The sequence below is a fragment of the Antechinus flavipes genome, chromosome 1 (assembly GCF_016432865.1).
Source record: "Antechinus flavipes isolate AdamAnt ecotype Samford, QLD, Australia chromosome 1, AdamAnt_v2, whole genome shotgun sequence".
In the NCBI taxonomy this organism is placed as follows: Eukaryota; Metazoa; Chordata; class Mammalia; order Dasyuromorphia; family Dasyuridae; genus Antechinus; species Antechinus flavipes.
The window spans coordinates 17,863,705-17,879,530 of record NC_067398.1 but is presented as its reverse complement, the minus strand read 5'-3'; the positions used below and the strand labels follow the sequence as shown (position 1 = coordinate 17,879,530).

The following is a 15,826-nucleotide window of genomic DNA, read 5'->3' as shown; positions in this document are numbered from 1 at the left end:
TAGGGTCATCTAGTGATGCTGACAGCACCATCTCTGAAGACAGGAGGACCCGAGTTCAAATGCAACCTCACACTTACAAGTTGTGCCATCTAAGAAATTGCTTTGGGGAAAAAAATGCTAATCATGACTTTTATTTTTAATTGGCAAATGATAATTCATTATATTTTAAATTTATTTTTCTATAACATTAAAGCATTTGAAATATATTTCTGCAAATTTAAATGACCATTTCATGTTTCAGAATTTCTTGGGTCCAAATACCACTATTTTTAAAACCTCAAATTTATAAAGAAACCTTGAATAATTCAGTGAAATCCCACTTTTATCATTCATGACTTGTGTGGTTATACTGTTTACAAGTTTACAAAGTGCTTTTTCATAGCAGTATAAATATTATTGTTCCCATATTCCATAAGAGAAAACAGGCTTAGAGCAGAGAAGTCCCATAGCTGTAAGGATCAGACTAATTGGAAATAAATAGACTTGTATCATTTTTGGATATACAAGTTGCTCAACAAAGCTATTTGACTTTTTTACAAGATCCATAAACTATAATCTGATATAATCAGTAGATAAGATGGATATGGAATTAGCTTCTGCCAGCATTGACCTTTTTTTGTAAATAGCTGTTTCTGAAGTATTTCAAGGAAATTTAATTTCTTTAGGATAAATGTTTTTGCTGCCATTTGTTTCCTAGAGAGGTAGCAGAAACAGAGAGGGTAAAGGACCACTCCGGAATCAGGACTTGAATTTCCCTATTGACTCTTTGCTATCTTAGTGAAGGCCTCGGCCTGTCCCGAGTGACATAGGAATTGCCATTCTCCAAAAATGGAGACTAAAGGACTCCCTCCCAGACTAAAAGGACCCTTGCTTACAAGTTAAAGCCGGGGAAAAAAATCACTTTATGAACAACATCTTTTTCTAGATGATGCAAGAGTAAAGCACCCTTCCTGCCAAAGAGCATAGATGAATGATATTAGAATGCATGAGAGCGGCAATATGATGTGGTGGGAGCAATCCAGGATTGACACTGAAGTGGGATGGAGGCCCACGCCCCCTAGCTAGCTATCAGGAAGGCTTTGGTCCAGCCAGTCTTGTCTTTGGAGATTAATTTCCTTTATGTCAATCTTCAAAATACCCTCCAAAGCCTTCCCCAATCTCTGCTATCTGCTGTGCTACCCGAGGCATCACAAGAAAGTAATGACTGAGCATCCAATTTAGACACAAAACAAGTCTTGTTACTTCGTAATCTGACTTCCCATTTTCATTTGTGAATGTGATCTGTTCACCAAAGGTGAAGAACTTCTTATTTAAGTTCCTTTAAGTTTAAACTGAAAACAGTTTATGCATGGAAATTTAATGTAAAATAGTATACTTGAATTCCATAAAATTGCTCTTTAAGTAGAAAATTGGGAGTGACATAATTAGAAATTTGCCTGAAAAAGATAGAAGGGTTTCAGTGAATGGCAAGTTCCTTCAGAGACAGCACAGTGATTTGACCCCTAAAAATGCTCACACACTCTCATACAAAGAAAGGCAAACTTTCGAATAGAAATGTTATCCTTCTGTCTTCTGGCTTAGTCGGACCATACCTGAGCACTGTGCTAAGTCCTGGGCACCAGATTTTGAAAAAGGCCCAGAAAAGGCTAAACAGTATGTTGAAGTGCCTCATCAATTAAATAAATAACATGTTTTATATCATTCAGTAAATGTTTAATCACTCAGAAAAGGTGATTTACATTTTCATTTATTGAAATTAAGAGCTAGATTTCTTCAAGAAAAAAAAAATAGTCAACTGAATTTGCCAGTATGTTATCCACCAGTTTTCTTAGAAAATTGTTTTACAGTCAATCAGAAAATCTGTAAATTACCTATCAGGCTGTTGTGTCATAAATTCAGCAGCCTTTGTGGTTTGCCAAGAAGGCATTATTGGATCATAAATATAAAAGGTGATAAAATTATGAGGTCAGCATGTATCATCATATAAAAATTGGAGAAATCGTATCTTGTTAAAAAAAAATTTTATAACTTATAATTGAAAGCCATGCCGCATCTCATGACATTTATTTATTTTATATCTTACCAACTATATCCCAGGCTATTATACCCCAGAGTAAAGAACATCCTTTAAAGGATACAGATAATTAAAATGGAAAAATAAAAGAATTCTGAAGGAGTTATAAAAGTAGGAGCCCATCATTCTATTCACTTAACTTAGTTGCCTTTTCAGGGTGAGTTTTGGGCTTAATCCAAACAGTTCAGCATAGTAGGCCTCAAGAGAAAGAAGTGTGATTCTCTGCAGGAACCTTGTGCTCTTTTTATTTACTGCCTTAAATCTGATATTTGGCGGTAATGGGAGCAGTCGAGATGACCGTACTTTTCCCCATGGGGAGAAGGAGCTGTCCCTAAGGAGACATAGGACCACAAAATAGTGAGGGAATATCTTCCATGGCTGAGTGTTTGGTTTTTGCAAATGCTCCACAGAGTTGGGGACTTCAGGGAGCTACCTCTGGATCTGATTTCTTAAATGAAAACAATTCAGATGTCATGAGCACGTTCAGTGAGAGAGTCTCTCTTACCAAAGGAAAAGAGATTGTTTGGAAAGTGAATGATGGGAAGAGAAGATGAGTTTACTGACATGTTGTCTCTCCTTGGAATGGAAGCCTGTGGATGGCCGCCATTGAGAGTGGTGTTAGCTAACATTAATTACATCCTGTTATATGGGAGAATTCACTTTGGAGAGTCGGATGGGTAAGGGAAAGGAATGAAACTTCATTTATTGAAGAGCTTCTAGTTCAGAGCTTGGCTTCTGCCCTTCCTACACAAGGGTCTGTCACGGGGAAGTGCCCGATAAATGTTGGTCCTATAGCAACAGCCAGCAACTGACGGACAACCCACGCTGAACCAGCGTCCTTGTCATCAGTCTGGAAGAAACTGAAGGCGGCCTGTGACACGTCAGCTAGACGTGGCCCCGCCACTGCACATCAGACAGACATGGTCCCGCTTGGTACTTCAGACAAACATAGCCCCTGTGGCACTTCAGATGGACGTGGCTCCCTGCAGAACATCAGATAGATGTGGTTCCCCACAGCACATCAGATGGACGTGGCCCCCATGGCATTTCAGACGGACGTGGCCCCCCGCAGCATTTCACATAGATATGGCTGTATGGCTGGGCACTCAAATCTCTGTCTGCCTCAGTTTCCTCATCTGTAAAATTAGAGTAATAATGGCACTTACCTCACAGAAGGAGCAAATGAGATTTTCATAGAGTGTTTAGCACAGTCCTGACACCTACTGATGCTGTATGAATGTGAGTTTGCTTTTTTTCATTCATTTATTCTTTCAGTTGCTTCTCATTTATTACCCCATGCTATATTATTAGGGTCATTAAACCCAGAACAGTAATAAAGTGATAAAGAATACAAGGAAGTAGAAGGGGTAGAGAATTCTGACCTAGAGGAATTCATCTTTAGGAATTACTATGTAACTCCTATTTATTTAGCACTTTTCCTGCACATGTAGGTCTCAGAGCAGGGATGTCCTATTAGAACTGGGTGGAGCTCTTCCAACAACATGGCCCTGGGGAGTAAAACAGAACCTCAACCCCTCATGGGGGTCCACACTCTAGGTTACAAATGCCCTGGGCCTCCAGGAAGTCCAGAAAGTCACCTGGTGAGCCCAGACATGGAGAGAGAGTGGGGCAGGGGAACAATGCCGCCTCCCTTAGACTCAGACATGCTGCCAAAGCAAGCAAAATGGATGCCATTCTCGGGTTAACATAGTTTATTTTCAGATGCCTTCCCCTGGTATTCTAGGTTTGCTCTGTTCTTGGAGCAGGCACATTTATTTATATGTTTGTTTAGAGTCCTCCAAACAGTTGAGGATATTTTTGCTTAGTCCTTGATTTTATAAAATAAGCCATGATTACCTTCTGGGTAGCAAATCCTAGGGATGGAGCCCATAATCAGGGCCTTCTTTCAGAGTATGATGACACTTGCTATTCTTGCTTCAGCTTAGATATATTGGGAGTAAGAGTAGTGAGAGGTTTGGTAAGTTTCTGGGGGAAAATATCTAGTTTAACAGAAATACAAATTTTGTAAAATAACTCTAAAATACCCAAGCAGAAGTAGATAAAATGCATCTCTTATCTCTATGCTAAAAATGTCACTGTTGGTTATGTTAGGGCTGGAATTCTTGGTAGCTCTGTTCCCTGTTTATGTGCTATAAACTTATTTCTATCTATAATTGGCCGATAAAGTCCTCCAGTCTTTGACAGATGATTAATATACACTGACCCTGCTTCACCCGAGCTCAGCACAAGCTGACTGAAGCAAGCTCTCTCTTTCCTCCTTCCCTACATACAATACATCGAACTGATCTTATTGTCATCATTTTTCTTTTCTCTGCAGGATTGGGGATTTCCAAACAGAGTAAATCTAATGTTTCTTTTCTATTGGTCAATATTTTTTCCCCAAACACAAAGAAAATGTATCCACTTTTAAAACATTTTTAAGTTTTATATTCATTTTATGTTTTAAAGATTATCTTCTGATCTGAGTAGTTTCAGAATTAGTAGTCATTAACAATTATATGATTTTAATTCATTTTAATCTATCAAAGTTTTATGAATAACTATCACTAATATTTACATAGTGATTTATGATTTACAGAGCTGCATAGATTATCTCATTTGATCTCTACAACATCCTTGGAAAGTACATGCTATTATCAGCCCTTTTTACAAATAAGGCAAGTGAGACTGAAAAAAATAAAGTGACTTGAGCAGGATGGCACAACTAATGAAGGCCCAAGACAGAGTTCCAATGTAGGTCTTCCTAACCCCAAGACTGTTATTCCATATACTATGTCACCTACTTGCTTTTTAAGAGCATGTTAACAATATAATTCTTTCAGACCATAGTACAATAAGAAGTTTTTATTAAGTCATCAAAACAAAAAGGCCTTTTTAAAAAAATATATTACATAGGTTCTCTATTTTCTGAATTTGAATTACAGAAGGTAAAATGCACAGTGCTTTAAGACAGGGCTTTCGTTCAGTTTCTTCTTTATTTTCTCAATTTCTAGCTAGATGGTCTTGCACACAGTAGGTATTTAACAATTGCTGGTCAAATGGAATTAGATTAGATTGAATCGGATTGGTTGGGATGAGATGGGATTAGAAGGAATGGGATTGGGTAGGATGGGATCTGATTGGATGGGATGAGATTCAGTTAGACTTGATCATATCAGATTAAATCAGATCATAGTGTATTATACTGGATGATTTGAACAGATGCCAGATCTTACAAGTCAGAAATCTTCACCCTGAATCAGAACTTATGGCCCTACATCTGTCACATGGAATTCAACCTTTTCAGACCCTTTGAGGAAGTTTTTTGTTTGTTTATTTATTTTAACGTAAGCTTCTGAGAAGACAATTCCATATATGTGTAGTCATGGAAAACATTTCTCTGTCATGTTGTAAAATAAAACATAGCTCCCCCCCCCAAAAAAAAAAAAACTCAAGAAAAATAAAGTTTAAAAAAGCATGCTTTCATTGTGTATTCACATATCATCAGTTCTTTCTATGCGGATAGGTACCATTTTTCACTATAAGTCCTTTAGAGTTGTCTTGGATCATCATATTGCTGGGAGAAAAGTACTTCAGAGCTGATCATATATTATTATATATTTTTATTATTTTGTACTGGTACATTTCAGTTTGCATCAGCTCATGGAAGTCTTTCCAGGTTTTTCTGGGAGCATCCTGCTCATCATTTCTTATAGATCAATCCTATTTCATCATAGTCACATAATGTAATTTGTTTAGCCAATTCTCAAATGATGGGTATCTCTTCAATTTTCAATTCATTGCTCCCAGAAAAGAGCTGCTAAAATATTTTTGTATAGATAGGTCATTTTCCTTTTTTATTTTTCATCTCTTTTGGGAAACAGAGACCTAGTAATGATATTGGAGACATGCATGGTTTTATAGCCCTTTGGGTATTATATAAATTGCTTTACAAAATGCTCAAAGCAGTTCATAAGTCCACCATTAGTGTCTCATTTTTCCCACCTCTCCTCCATCATTTGTTAGCCAATCTAATAGGTATGAGATAGAATTGTTTTAATTTGCAATTCTCCAAATATAGTGAGTTAGTGCACCTTTTCATATGACAATAACAAGCTTTGATTACTTCATCTGAAAAATGTTCATATCTTTTGATCATTTATCAATTGAGTACTGGCTTATTTTTACAAATTTGACTCCGTTTTCTATACATTTGAGAAATGAAGCCTTTATCAGAGAAACTTGTTTAAAACATTTCTTCACAGTAGTTTTTGCTAACAGTAGTTCCCTCATTTTTCTCACTTTTTTTCCTATTCTCTCTCTCCTTTCACCCTGTTCCTCCTTAAAAATATTTTGCTTTTAACTCCCTCCTCTCCAATCTTCCTTTCCTTCTATAACCACTCCCCCCCTTTTTAATCTCCTTCTCCTTGTACTTTTCTGTAAAAATAGATTTCTATACCCAATCGAAGATTTATGTTATTCCCTCTTTGAGCTAATTCTAAGAGTAAGATTCACTCACTGTCTCTTACTTGCATCTTCATCCCCTCTACTACAAAAGCTTTTCTTGCCTCTTTTATGTAAGATGATTTACCTCATTTTGTCTTTCCCTTTCTCCCAATCCATTCCTTTCTCATCCCTTTCATGTTTACCTTTTTATGCTTCTCTAGAGCCTTTTATTTGGAAGTTAGATTTTCTTTTCACCTCTGGTCTTTTTCTGAAGAATGCTAGAAAGTCCTCTATTTCATTGAATGTATATTTTTCCTCCTGAAGGATTATATTCAGTATAAAAAGTAACATATTCCAAGCCCTTTAATCCACAAATCTTGTGTTATTCTGACTGTTGCTCCATGATACTTGTATTTTTTTTCTTTCTGGCTGCTTGTAATATTTTCTCTTTGACCTGAGAGCACTAGAATTTGATTATAATATTTTGCAGGAGTTTTCATCTTAGGGAATCATGGGATTCTTTCAGTTTCTCTTTTATCCTCTGGTTCTAAAATAATTGAGCAGTTTTCCTTGATAATTTCTTGAAAGATGACGCTCAGGCTTGTCTGTTGATCATAGCTTTTTGATAGTCCATTAATTTTTAAGTTCTCTCTCCTGGATCAGTTTTCCAGGTGAGTTCTTTTTTCAGTGAGATATTTTCACATTGCCTTCAATTTTTTCATTCTTTTGGTTTTGCTTTATTGTTTCTTGATTTCTCATAAAGTCATTGCTTCTATTTGCTGAATTCTGATTTTTAAAAATTTATTTTCTTTAGTGATCTTTTGTATCTTCTTTTCAATTTGGCCTCCCATCATTTTTCTCTGTAGCATGCCTATCATATCCCATTTATTTATTTAATCATTTATTTATTTATTTATTGGTCACTTCCTTCATGCATTTATTTATTTATATATTATATAATATGCATATTATATAATATATATTAATTTATATGGTTGGATATTTATTTATTTATTAAGATTGTCTTCAGCCTGGTGGAAGTGCCTTGAAATGATTCCTGGCCTTGAAATAATAAAGGACTCCTTGTCATTGCTCCATATGTAAATGACAGTCCAATTGCATGTCTTTTCAAGTCTCAAAGAAGTTACATATGATTCTTAGGAAATCCCTTTTTTGAAAGGGACCAAGCTTTATTGATTTGCCTTTATTTGAAAATTTTGAAGAATTTGCCATTTCCTGAAAAGGTTTCATTCTGATGGATTCTAATTTTATGTTTTTGTTTACCCAACATCCCATGGTGGTGGTATTCAAAGTATTCTCAGGCATTAGTAACACAGGGGAATAGTTCTCTTCTCCCAATCAGACCTTCTGCTATATACAATCCAAGCACCACCTTTATTCTACATTATCTAAGGGCTGTGTGGTTTACTATTATCATACATTAGTGAGTACTTTAAAAACAATCAATGAAAGTGTTCAGGAACAATGCAAATCAGCAAATATGAATCACCTACTGTGCTATGTGATGGGCACCAGGAATACAAGAACAAAACAGTCCACACTCTCAAGAAGCATGCATGTGCACAGAGAAAAAATTACAGTGTGCAGAAAAATAAGGGAGTGATTTCCAGGGGGAAAGATGTCTAAGGGGTTAGGGAGAAGATCGGCAAAGACTTTCTGTAGGAGGATCTTTTGTTCTAGCACCAGAACAGTGCCGTGAAGGAAGCCAGGGAATTCTGTGAACCAGTGGTGAGAGGGAGACATGGAGGAATGTCTGGGGAAGCTGCGCGGATGTGATGGCTCCTGTTTCACAGGCCATGTTTGGTTTTAGATGGTCTTGTCTTCAACCAGGCCTTCTTAATTTTGTTGTGTTGTGACCCTTTAGGTGATTTGGCAAGTTCTAATAAACCCCTTCACAGAATCATTCTGATCATTGCATAAAGGAAAATACAGAGGATTACAAAGGAAATCAATTCTATTGAAATATAATTATAACAATATTTTTTTAAAAATAAATTCATGGACACCAGGTTAAAAACATCAGTCAACAACTAAATCAGCAGTTTTATCTTTATTGTGTAAAATGTCCTCCTGGTTCTGCTCATTTTACTCAGCATCAGTTCATGTTAAGTCTCTCCAGGACCCTCCGAAATCATCCTGCTGTCATTTCTTATAGAACAATAATATTCCATTATATTCAAAAACCCTAATTTTTCAGCCTTTCCCCAACTGATGGGCATCCCCTCACTTTCCAGTTTCTTGCTACTACCAAAAGGGCTGCCACAAATATTTTTTCACTTGTGGATCCCTTTCTCTCCTTTATGATCTCTTTGGGAATCAGACCCAGTAGAGACACTGATGGAGTTTTCAAAGGGAATGCACAAATTGATAGCCTTTTGGGCACAGTAGGGCACAGAATCTTACAAAAATGAATGTTAAAGACGATCTTTACATGCATTTGAAAAAATAAAATACTATTGAGAAAAAAATAAAATAAAATGGTCTGAAGAACCCAAGAAATACCAGTCTCTGACACCAAGTTGCCTTTAAATAGGTTCTCTTTAAGTATATGCAACATTCCATGAAAGTAACATTAAGTATTGAGAAATAGGGATAACCGACTCATTATGGGAGGCAGCCAGTGGTTGCAATGGAGAGAGTGTTGGACCCAGAGTGAGGAGAGCATTAGATCAAATCGAGCCTCAGACATTATGGACTGTGTTATCCTGGCAAGTCACTTAACCCATTTGCTTCAGTTTTCTCGTCTGTTAAAATCTTGGCTCTTTCAAGGTTGTTGCAAGAATAAAATGAGACATTTCCTATAAAATGTCTTGCAAATTTTAAAAGTGACTTTAGATTCCAACTGTTATTATTATGCTTCTTAAAACAAAAAAGATTCATGATTCGTTAGGACAAAAAATTAGGGTATGTTCTAATAACAAATTGTTCTCTCATAGGAAAAGCATGTTTGGGATAGATATTCTAAGATTTTTATCATTGTGTTTCAACATGAGTCTCTGCGCATTTTAGCTGCCCTTGATATCCAAGCATGTTCATTAATATAGCCCATCACACAAGCTTTTCAGTTTTGATGGGGCATTCCCTCAGTGATGAGGATTGCAGCCTACCCTTGCCCTCTTCTTGTGGATGATTCTTGCTTGTGTCTTCCCATCAGCCATTGTGCTAAGGACCTTCCTTTTGATCCACTGACATCACTCAGAGAGCATGGAATGTGTAGGCTATCTCTTGGTTCTCCCTTGCTCTCACTACAAGTGAGCCCTCCTTGGCTTCTGACCAAAATTTTTCCTTGCCCCAGGCTACCTTCTAAATTGTCAGAGGAAGTGCTGATCTTCATGGGTGGAGGATTTTTCCACACCAGGAATACCACCAAATACTGATAGATCATTGTATCACAGAGACCTCGAAAGTCATGTATCCAATCATATCATTTTGCAAATGAGACACCTGAGCCACAGAGCCATTTGAGAGAAAATTATCTAAAACAGGATCTGAATCTAAATCCATCATGTCATACTACAGTGGTATGCTAGGAAACATAAACAGTTGACTCTCTGAAAAAGAAAAATTATACACAGCACACTCTTAAGTTAACATTTTCTCCATCATTTTAATTCTAAACAATTAGTAGAACACTAACTCAAGCCCTGGCTTGTAGCATTTGCTTATATCCAAGGTGTATACATATTCACACTGAAAATTTAACAGTCAGTTCCAATCTAAGATGATTTTAATGCGCCCTTGCCATACTATTTCATTAAGAAACAGGTGTGATCTACCCCACACACATCCCATTCCCCCTCAAGAATGTAGAATTTTTTCATCGACTTTTGCCAGAGGGCTGGAGGAGAGAGATTCAAAGTTTTTTTTGTGTTTTTTTTTTAACTAAGCCACATTCTTCTTTTTTTTTTAATTTTTATTTAATAATTACTTTATATTGACAGAATCCATGCCAGGGTAATTTTTTTTTTACAACATTATCCTTTGCACTCGTTTCTGTTCCAATTTTTTTCCCCTCCCTCCCTCCACCCCCTCCCCTAGATGGCAAGCAGTCCTTTATATGTTGGATATGTTGCATTATATCCTAGATACAATATATGTTTGCAGAACCAAACAGTTCTCTTGTTGCATAGGGAGAATTGGATTCAGAAGGTATAAATAACCCAGGAAGAAAAACAAAAATGCAGATAGTTCACATTCATTTCCCAGTGTTCTTTCTTTGGGTGTAGTTGCTTTTGTCCGTCATTTATCAATTGAAACTCAGTTAGGTCTCTTTGTCAAAGAAATCCACTTCCATCAAAATATGTCCTCATACAATATCGTTGTCGAAGTGTATAATGATCTCCTGGTTCTGCTCATTTCACTTAGCATCAGTTCATGTAAGTCTCGCCAGTCCTCTCTGTATTCATCCTGCTGGTCATTTCTTACAGAACAATAATATTCCATAACATTCATATACCACAATTTACCCAGCCATTCTCCAATTGATGGACATCCATTCATTTTCCAGTTTCTAGCCACTACAAATAGGGCTGCTACAAACATTTTGGCACATACAGGTCCCTTTCCCTTCTTTAGTATTTCTTTGGGATATAAGCCCAATAGAAACACTGCTGGATCAAAGGGTATGCACAATTTGATAATTTTTGGGGCATAATTCCAGATTGCTCTCCAAAATGGTTGGATTCGTTCACAACTCCACCAACAATGCATTAGTGTCCCAGTTTTCCCGCATCCCCTCCAACATTCATCATTATTTTTTCCTGTCATCTTAGCCAATCTGACAGGTGTGTAGTGGTATCTCAGAGTTGTCTTAATTTGCATTTCTCTGATCAATAATGATTTGGAACACTCTTTCATATGAGTGGTAATAGTTTCAGTTTCATCCTCTGAAAATTGTCTGTTCATATCCTTTGACCATTTATCAATTGGAGAATGGCTTGATTTCTTATAAATTTGAGTCAGTTCTCTATATATTTTGGAAATGAGGCCTTTATCAGAACCTTTAACTGTGAAGATGTTTTCCCAGTTTGTTGCTTCCCTTCTAATCTTGTTTGCATTAGTTTTGTTTGTACAAAGGCTTTTTAATTTGATGTAATCAAAATTTTCTATTTTGTGATCAGTAATGTCTCTAGTGCATCTTTGGTCACAAATTTCTTTCTCCTCCACAAGTCTGAGAGATAAACTATTCTATGTTCCTCTAATTTATTTATAATCTCGTTCTTTATGCCTAGGTCATGGACCCATTTTGATCTTATCTTGGTATATGGTGTTAAGTGTGGGTCCATGCCTAATTTCTGCCATACTAATTTCCAATTATCCCAGCAGTTTTTATCAAATAATGAATTCTTTTCCCAGAAGTTAGGGGCTTTGGGTTTGTCAAACACTAGATTGCTATAGTTGACTATTCTGACTTGTGAACCTAACCTTTTCCACTGATCCACTAATCTATTTCTTAGCCAATACCAAATAGTTTTGGTGACTGCTGCTTTATAATATAATTTTAGATCAGGTACAGCTAGGCCACCTTCATTTGATTTTTTTTTCATTAATTCCCTTGAGATTCTCGACTTTTTATTGTTCCATATGAATTTTGTTGTTATTTTTTCTAGATCATTAAAATATTTTCTTGGAAGTCTGATTGGTATAGCACTGAATAAATAGATTAGTTTAGGGAGTATTGTCATCTTTATTATGTTCGCTCGGCCGATCCAAGAGCACTTAATATTTTTCCAATTATTTAAGTCTGACTTTATTTGTGTGGAGACTTTTTTATAATTTTGCTCATATAATTCCTGACTTTCCTTTGGTAGATAGATTCCCAAATATTTTATGGTATCAACAGTTATTCTGAATGGAATTTCTCTTTGTATCTCTTGCTGTTGGGTTTTGTTGGAGATGTATAAAAATGCTGAGGATTTATGGGGATTTATTTTGTAGCCAGCTACTTTGCTAAAATTATGAATTATTTCTAATAGCTTTTTAGTAGAATCTCTGGGGTTCTCTAGATATACCATCATATCATCTGCAAAGAGTGATAGTTTGGTTTCCTCATTGCCTACTCTAATTCCTTTAATATCTTTCTCGACTCTTATTGCCAAGGCTAGTGTTTCTAATACGATATTAAATAATAATGGTGATAGTGGGCAACCTTGCTTCACTCCAGATCTTACTGGGAAAGGTTCCAGTTTTTCCCCATTGCATATGATGCTTACTGATGGTTTTAAATATATGCTCCTGACTATTTTAAGGAAAAGTCCATTTATTCCTATGCTCTCAAGTGTTTTTATTAGGAATGGATGTTGGATTTTATCAAATGCTTTTTCTGCATCTATTGAGATGATCATATGGTTTTTGTTTGGTTGGTTATTGATATAGTCAATTTTGCTAATAGTTTTCCTAATATTGAACCAGCCCTGCATTCCTGGTATAAATCCTACTTGGTCATAGTGTATTATCCTGGTGATGATTTTCTGTAATCTTTTTGCTAATATTTTATTTAAGATTTTAGCATCAATATTCATTAGGGAGATTGGTCTATAATTTTCTTTCTCTGTTTTCAGCCTACCTGGTTTAGGTATCAGTACCATGTCCGTGTCATAAAAGGAGTTTGGTAGGACTCCTTCAATCCCTATTTTTTCAAATAGTTTATTTAGCATTGGAGTTAATTGTTCTTTAAATATTTGGTAGAATTCACATGTAAATCCATCTGGTCCTGGGGATTTTTTCTTAGGGAGTTGATTGATAGTTTGTTCTATTTCTTTTTCTGAGATGGGACTGTTTAGGATATTTACTTCTTCCTCTGTTAGTTTGGGCAAGCTATATTTTTGGAGGTATTTTTCTATTTCATTTAAGTTGTCGAATTTATTGGCATAAAGTTGGGCAAAGTAACTCCTAATTATTGCTCTAATTTCCTCTTCGTTAGTGGCGACTTCTCTCTTTTCATTTTTAAGACTAACAATTTGATTTTCCTCTTTCCTTTTTTTAATCAGATTTACTAAGGGTTTGTCTACTTTGTTGGTTTTTTCATAGAACCAACTCTTAGTTTTATTAATTAATTCAATAGTTTTTTTTACTTTCAATTTTATTGATCTCTCCTTTTATTTTTAGAATTTCAAGTTTAGTGCTTGACTGGGGGTTTTTAATTTGTTCCTTTTCTAGCATTTTTAGTTGCAAACCCAATTTATTGACCTTCTCTTTCTCTATTTTATACAAATAGGCCTCTAGAGATATGAAATTTCCCCTTATTACCGCTTTGGCTGCATCCCATACATTTTGGCATGATGTCTCATTATTATCGTTTTCTTGGGTGAAGTTATTAATTATGTCTATGATTTGCTGTTTCACCCAATCATTCTTTAGTATGAGATTATTTAGTTTCCAATTATTTTTTGGTCTACTTCCCCCTGGTTTTTTGTTGAATGTAATTTTCATTGCATCGTGGTCTGAAAAGGATGCATTTACTATTTCTGCCTTACTGCATTTGAGTTTGAGGTTTTTATGTCCTAATATATGGTCAATTTTTGTATAGGTTCCATGAACTGCTGAAAAGAAAGTGTATTCCTTTCTGTCTCCATTACATTTTCTCCAGAGATCTATCATATCTAACTTTTCTAGTATTCTATTTACCTCTTTGACTTCTTTCTTATTTCTTTTGTGGTTTGATTTATCTAATTCTGAGAGTGCAAGGTTAAGATCTTCCACTATTATAGTTTTACTGTCTATTTCTTCTTGCAGCTCTCTTAATTTCTCTTTTAAGAATTTAGATGCTACACCACTTGGTACTAAGCCACATTCTTTTCCCATGGGAATGGAATTCCCAATCTAGTAGTTTCCCTTGATATTTAAACAATCAACTATCATAATATTTAAGACTTAAAATTTGTACTATTTGGAAAAAAAAGGAGTTGCTCTTCCTCAAACATATACTTGTTCATTTAATATAGGCCCCTCTTGCTCATTGATGATATAACCACCTTTCAGGGAGTTCTTTCTATTTAAAAAATTTCTATTTAAAAACTTTTTCCCCTTGAAGCCAGTAATGTTTATTGTAGAAATGTTTATTCAATTTTCAATCTTTGTATTATGCTTATTTAGAAATATCATTTTAAAATTCAACTCAACATACAAAGTGCAGTACTTGCTCTCAAGGAGTTTATATTCTACTGGACACATGAAACCCACAGACACACAAGGAGCTAACCAGCCAAGAAGAAGCCTGGGACAGGGAGGCAGGAGGAAGCCAGGGACTGGGACAGTAGAAGGTAGAAGGGAGCCAGGAGAGCAGAAACCCCAAGGTCATGCTCAGAAAACAGCTGGCCATGGAAGTGCACTGCAGTGAAGTTTGGGACAGGCAGATCTGGAGCGGTGGATTAGAACCAGCTTTCAAAGAGTTCTGGGTACCAAATAGAGAAGTTTTTCTTTTAGGGATGATAGATAATCATTGTAGATTTTTGAGTGGAGAATGGAAATCCATAATTTAAGAACATCAGTTTGAAGGCTAAACTAAATCTCTTCAGAGTAATAAATATACTGGTACCCATTTCTAATTAAAGAAGGAAAGGCAAACAACTCTGAATAGATTTAATTGTATTAACAATAATGTTATTGCTCTAGTGACTCTTCCCTATATGTTCATTTAAAATAAAAAAAAGTCTTATTCTCTTAGTCATCCATTAAGACAAATCTGCTAAAATCTGTAGCTCAAACCAACAGAAGAGTATTGAACCTTAAATGTGTAAAGAAAATTACAGAAATAGACTAGTTAAAAGTTAACCAAGTATTTTGTGAAAGCATTCCCAAAATCAATGGCCTCATTAACAAGCTTGAAGTTTTAAAAAAAAAAAAGCAAACCTATCTACATTTTACTAAAGTACATGAGCATTTGGACCAGAAGAAGAGTAAAGACCAGTGATAGTTTATAACTGATAAGCTTCATTATCCTTTATTTGACGGAGATTAAATGTGAACTAGCCGGAATTTTGCAGAAGAGCACATTGCCTTTCTCAAAGTCCTTAATGCTATTTATTTGCCAAGCTAATAGACTTATAAACAGATGAATCAAAGCAATTAAGGTAGGAAAGGGCTTAATATTTTCTGTTAAATTAGGTAATAAAACACTTTGAAGCATTTTTTCAATTGGTACCATTTGTATCATCTCGATAGCAGGCCGCAAAAATCTACAATCCGGGTGTCTCGTCAGCCCCATGATGAAAAGAAGGTTGAGCCTAAAAGAAAATTACCACGTAGCTATCATTAGGAAAGAATTGTCTGCCAACTGAAATCTTA

The 15,826-nt window shown here is 35.7% G+C and overlaps 1 protein-coding gene across 3 annotated transcripts in view; it reads left to right on the top strand.

Moving 5' to 3' along the window:
- The window catches only part of CFAP20DC (CFAP20 domain containing), a 202,022-nt gene that overhangs the window by 155,667 nt on the left and 30,529 nt on the right, over window positions 1-15,826 (top strand). The window lies entirely within an intron of this gene.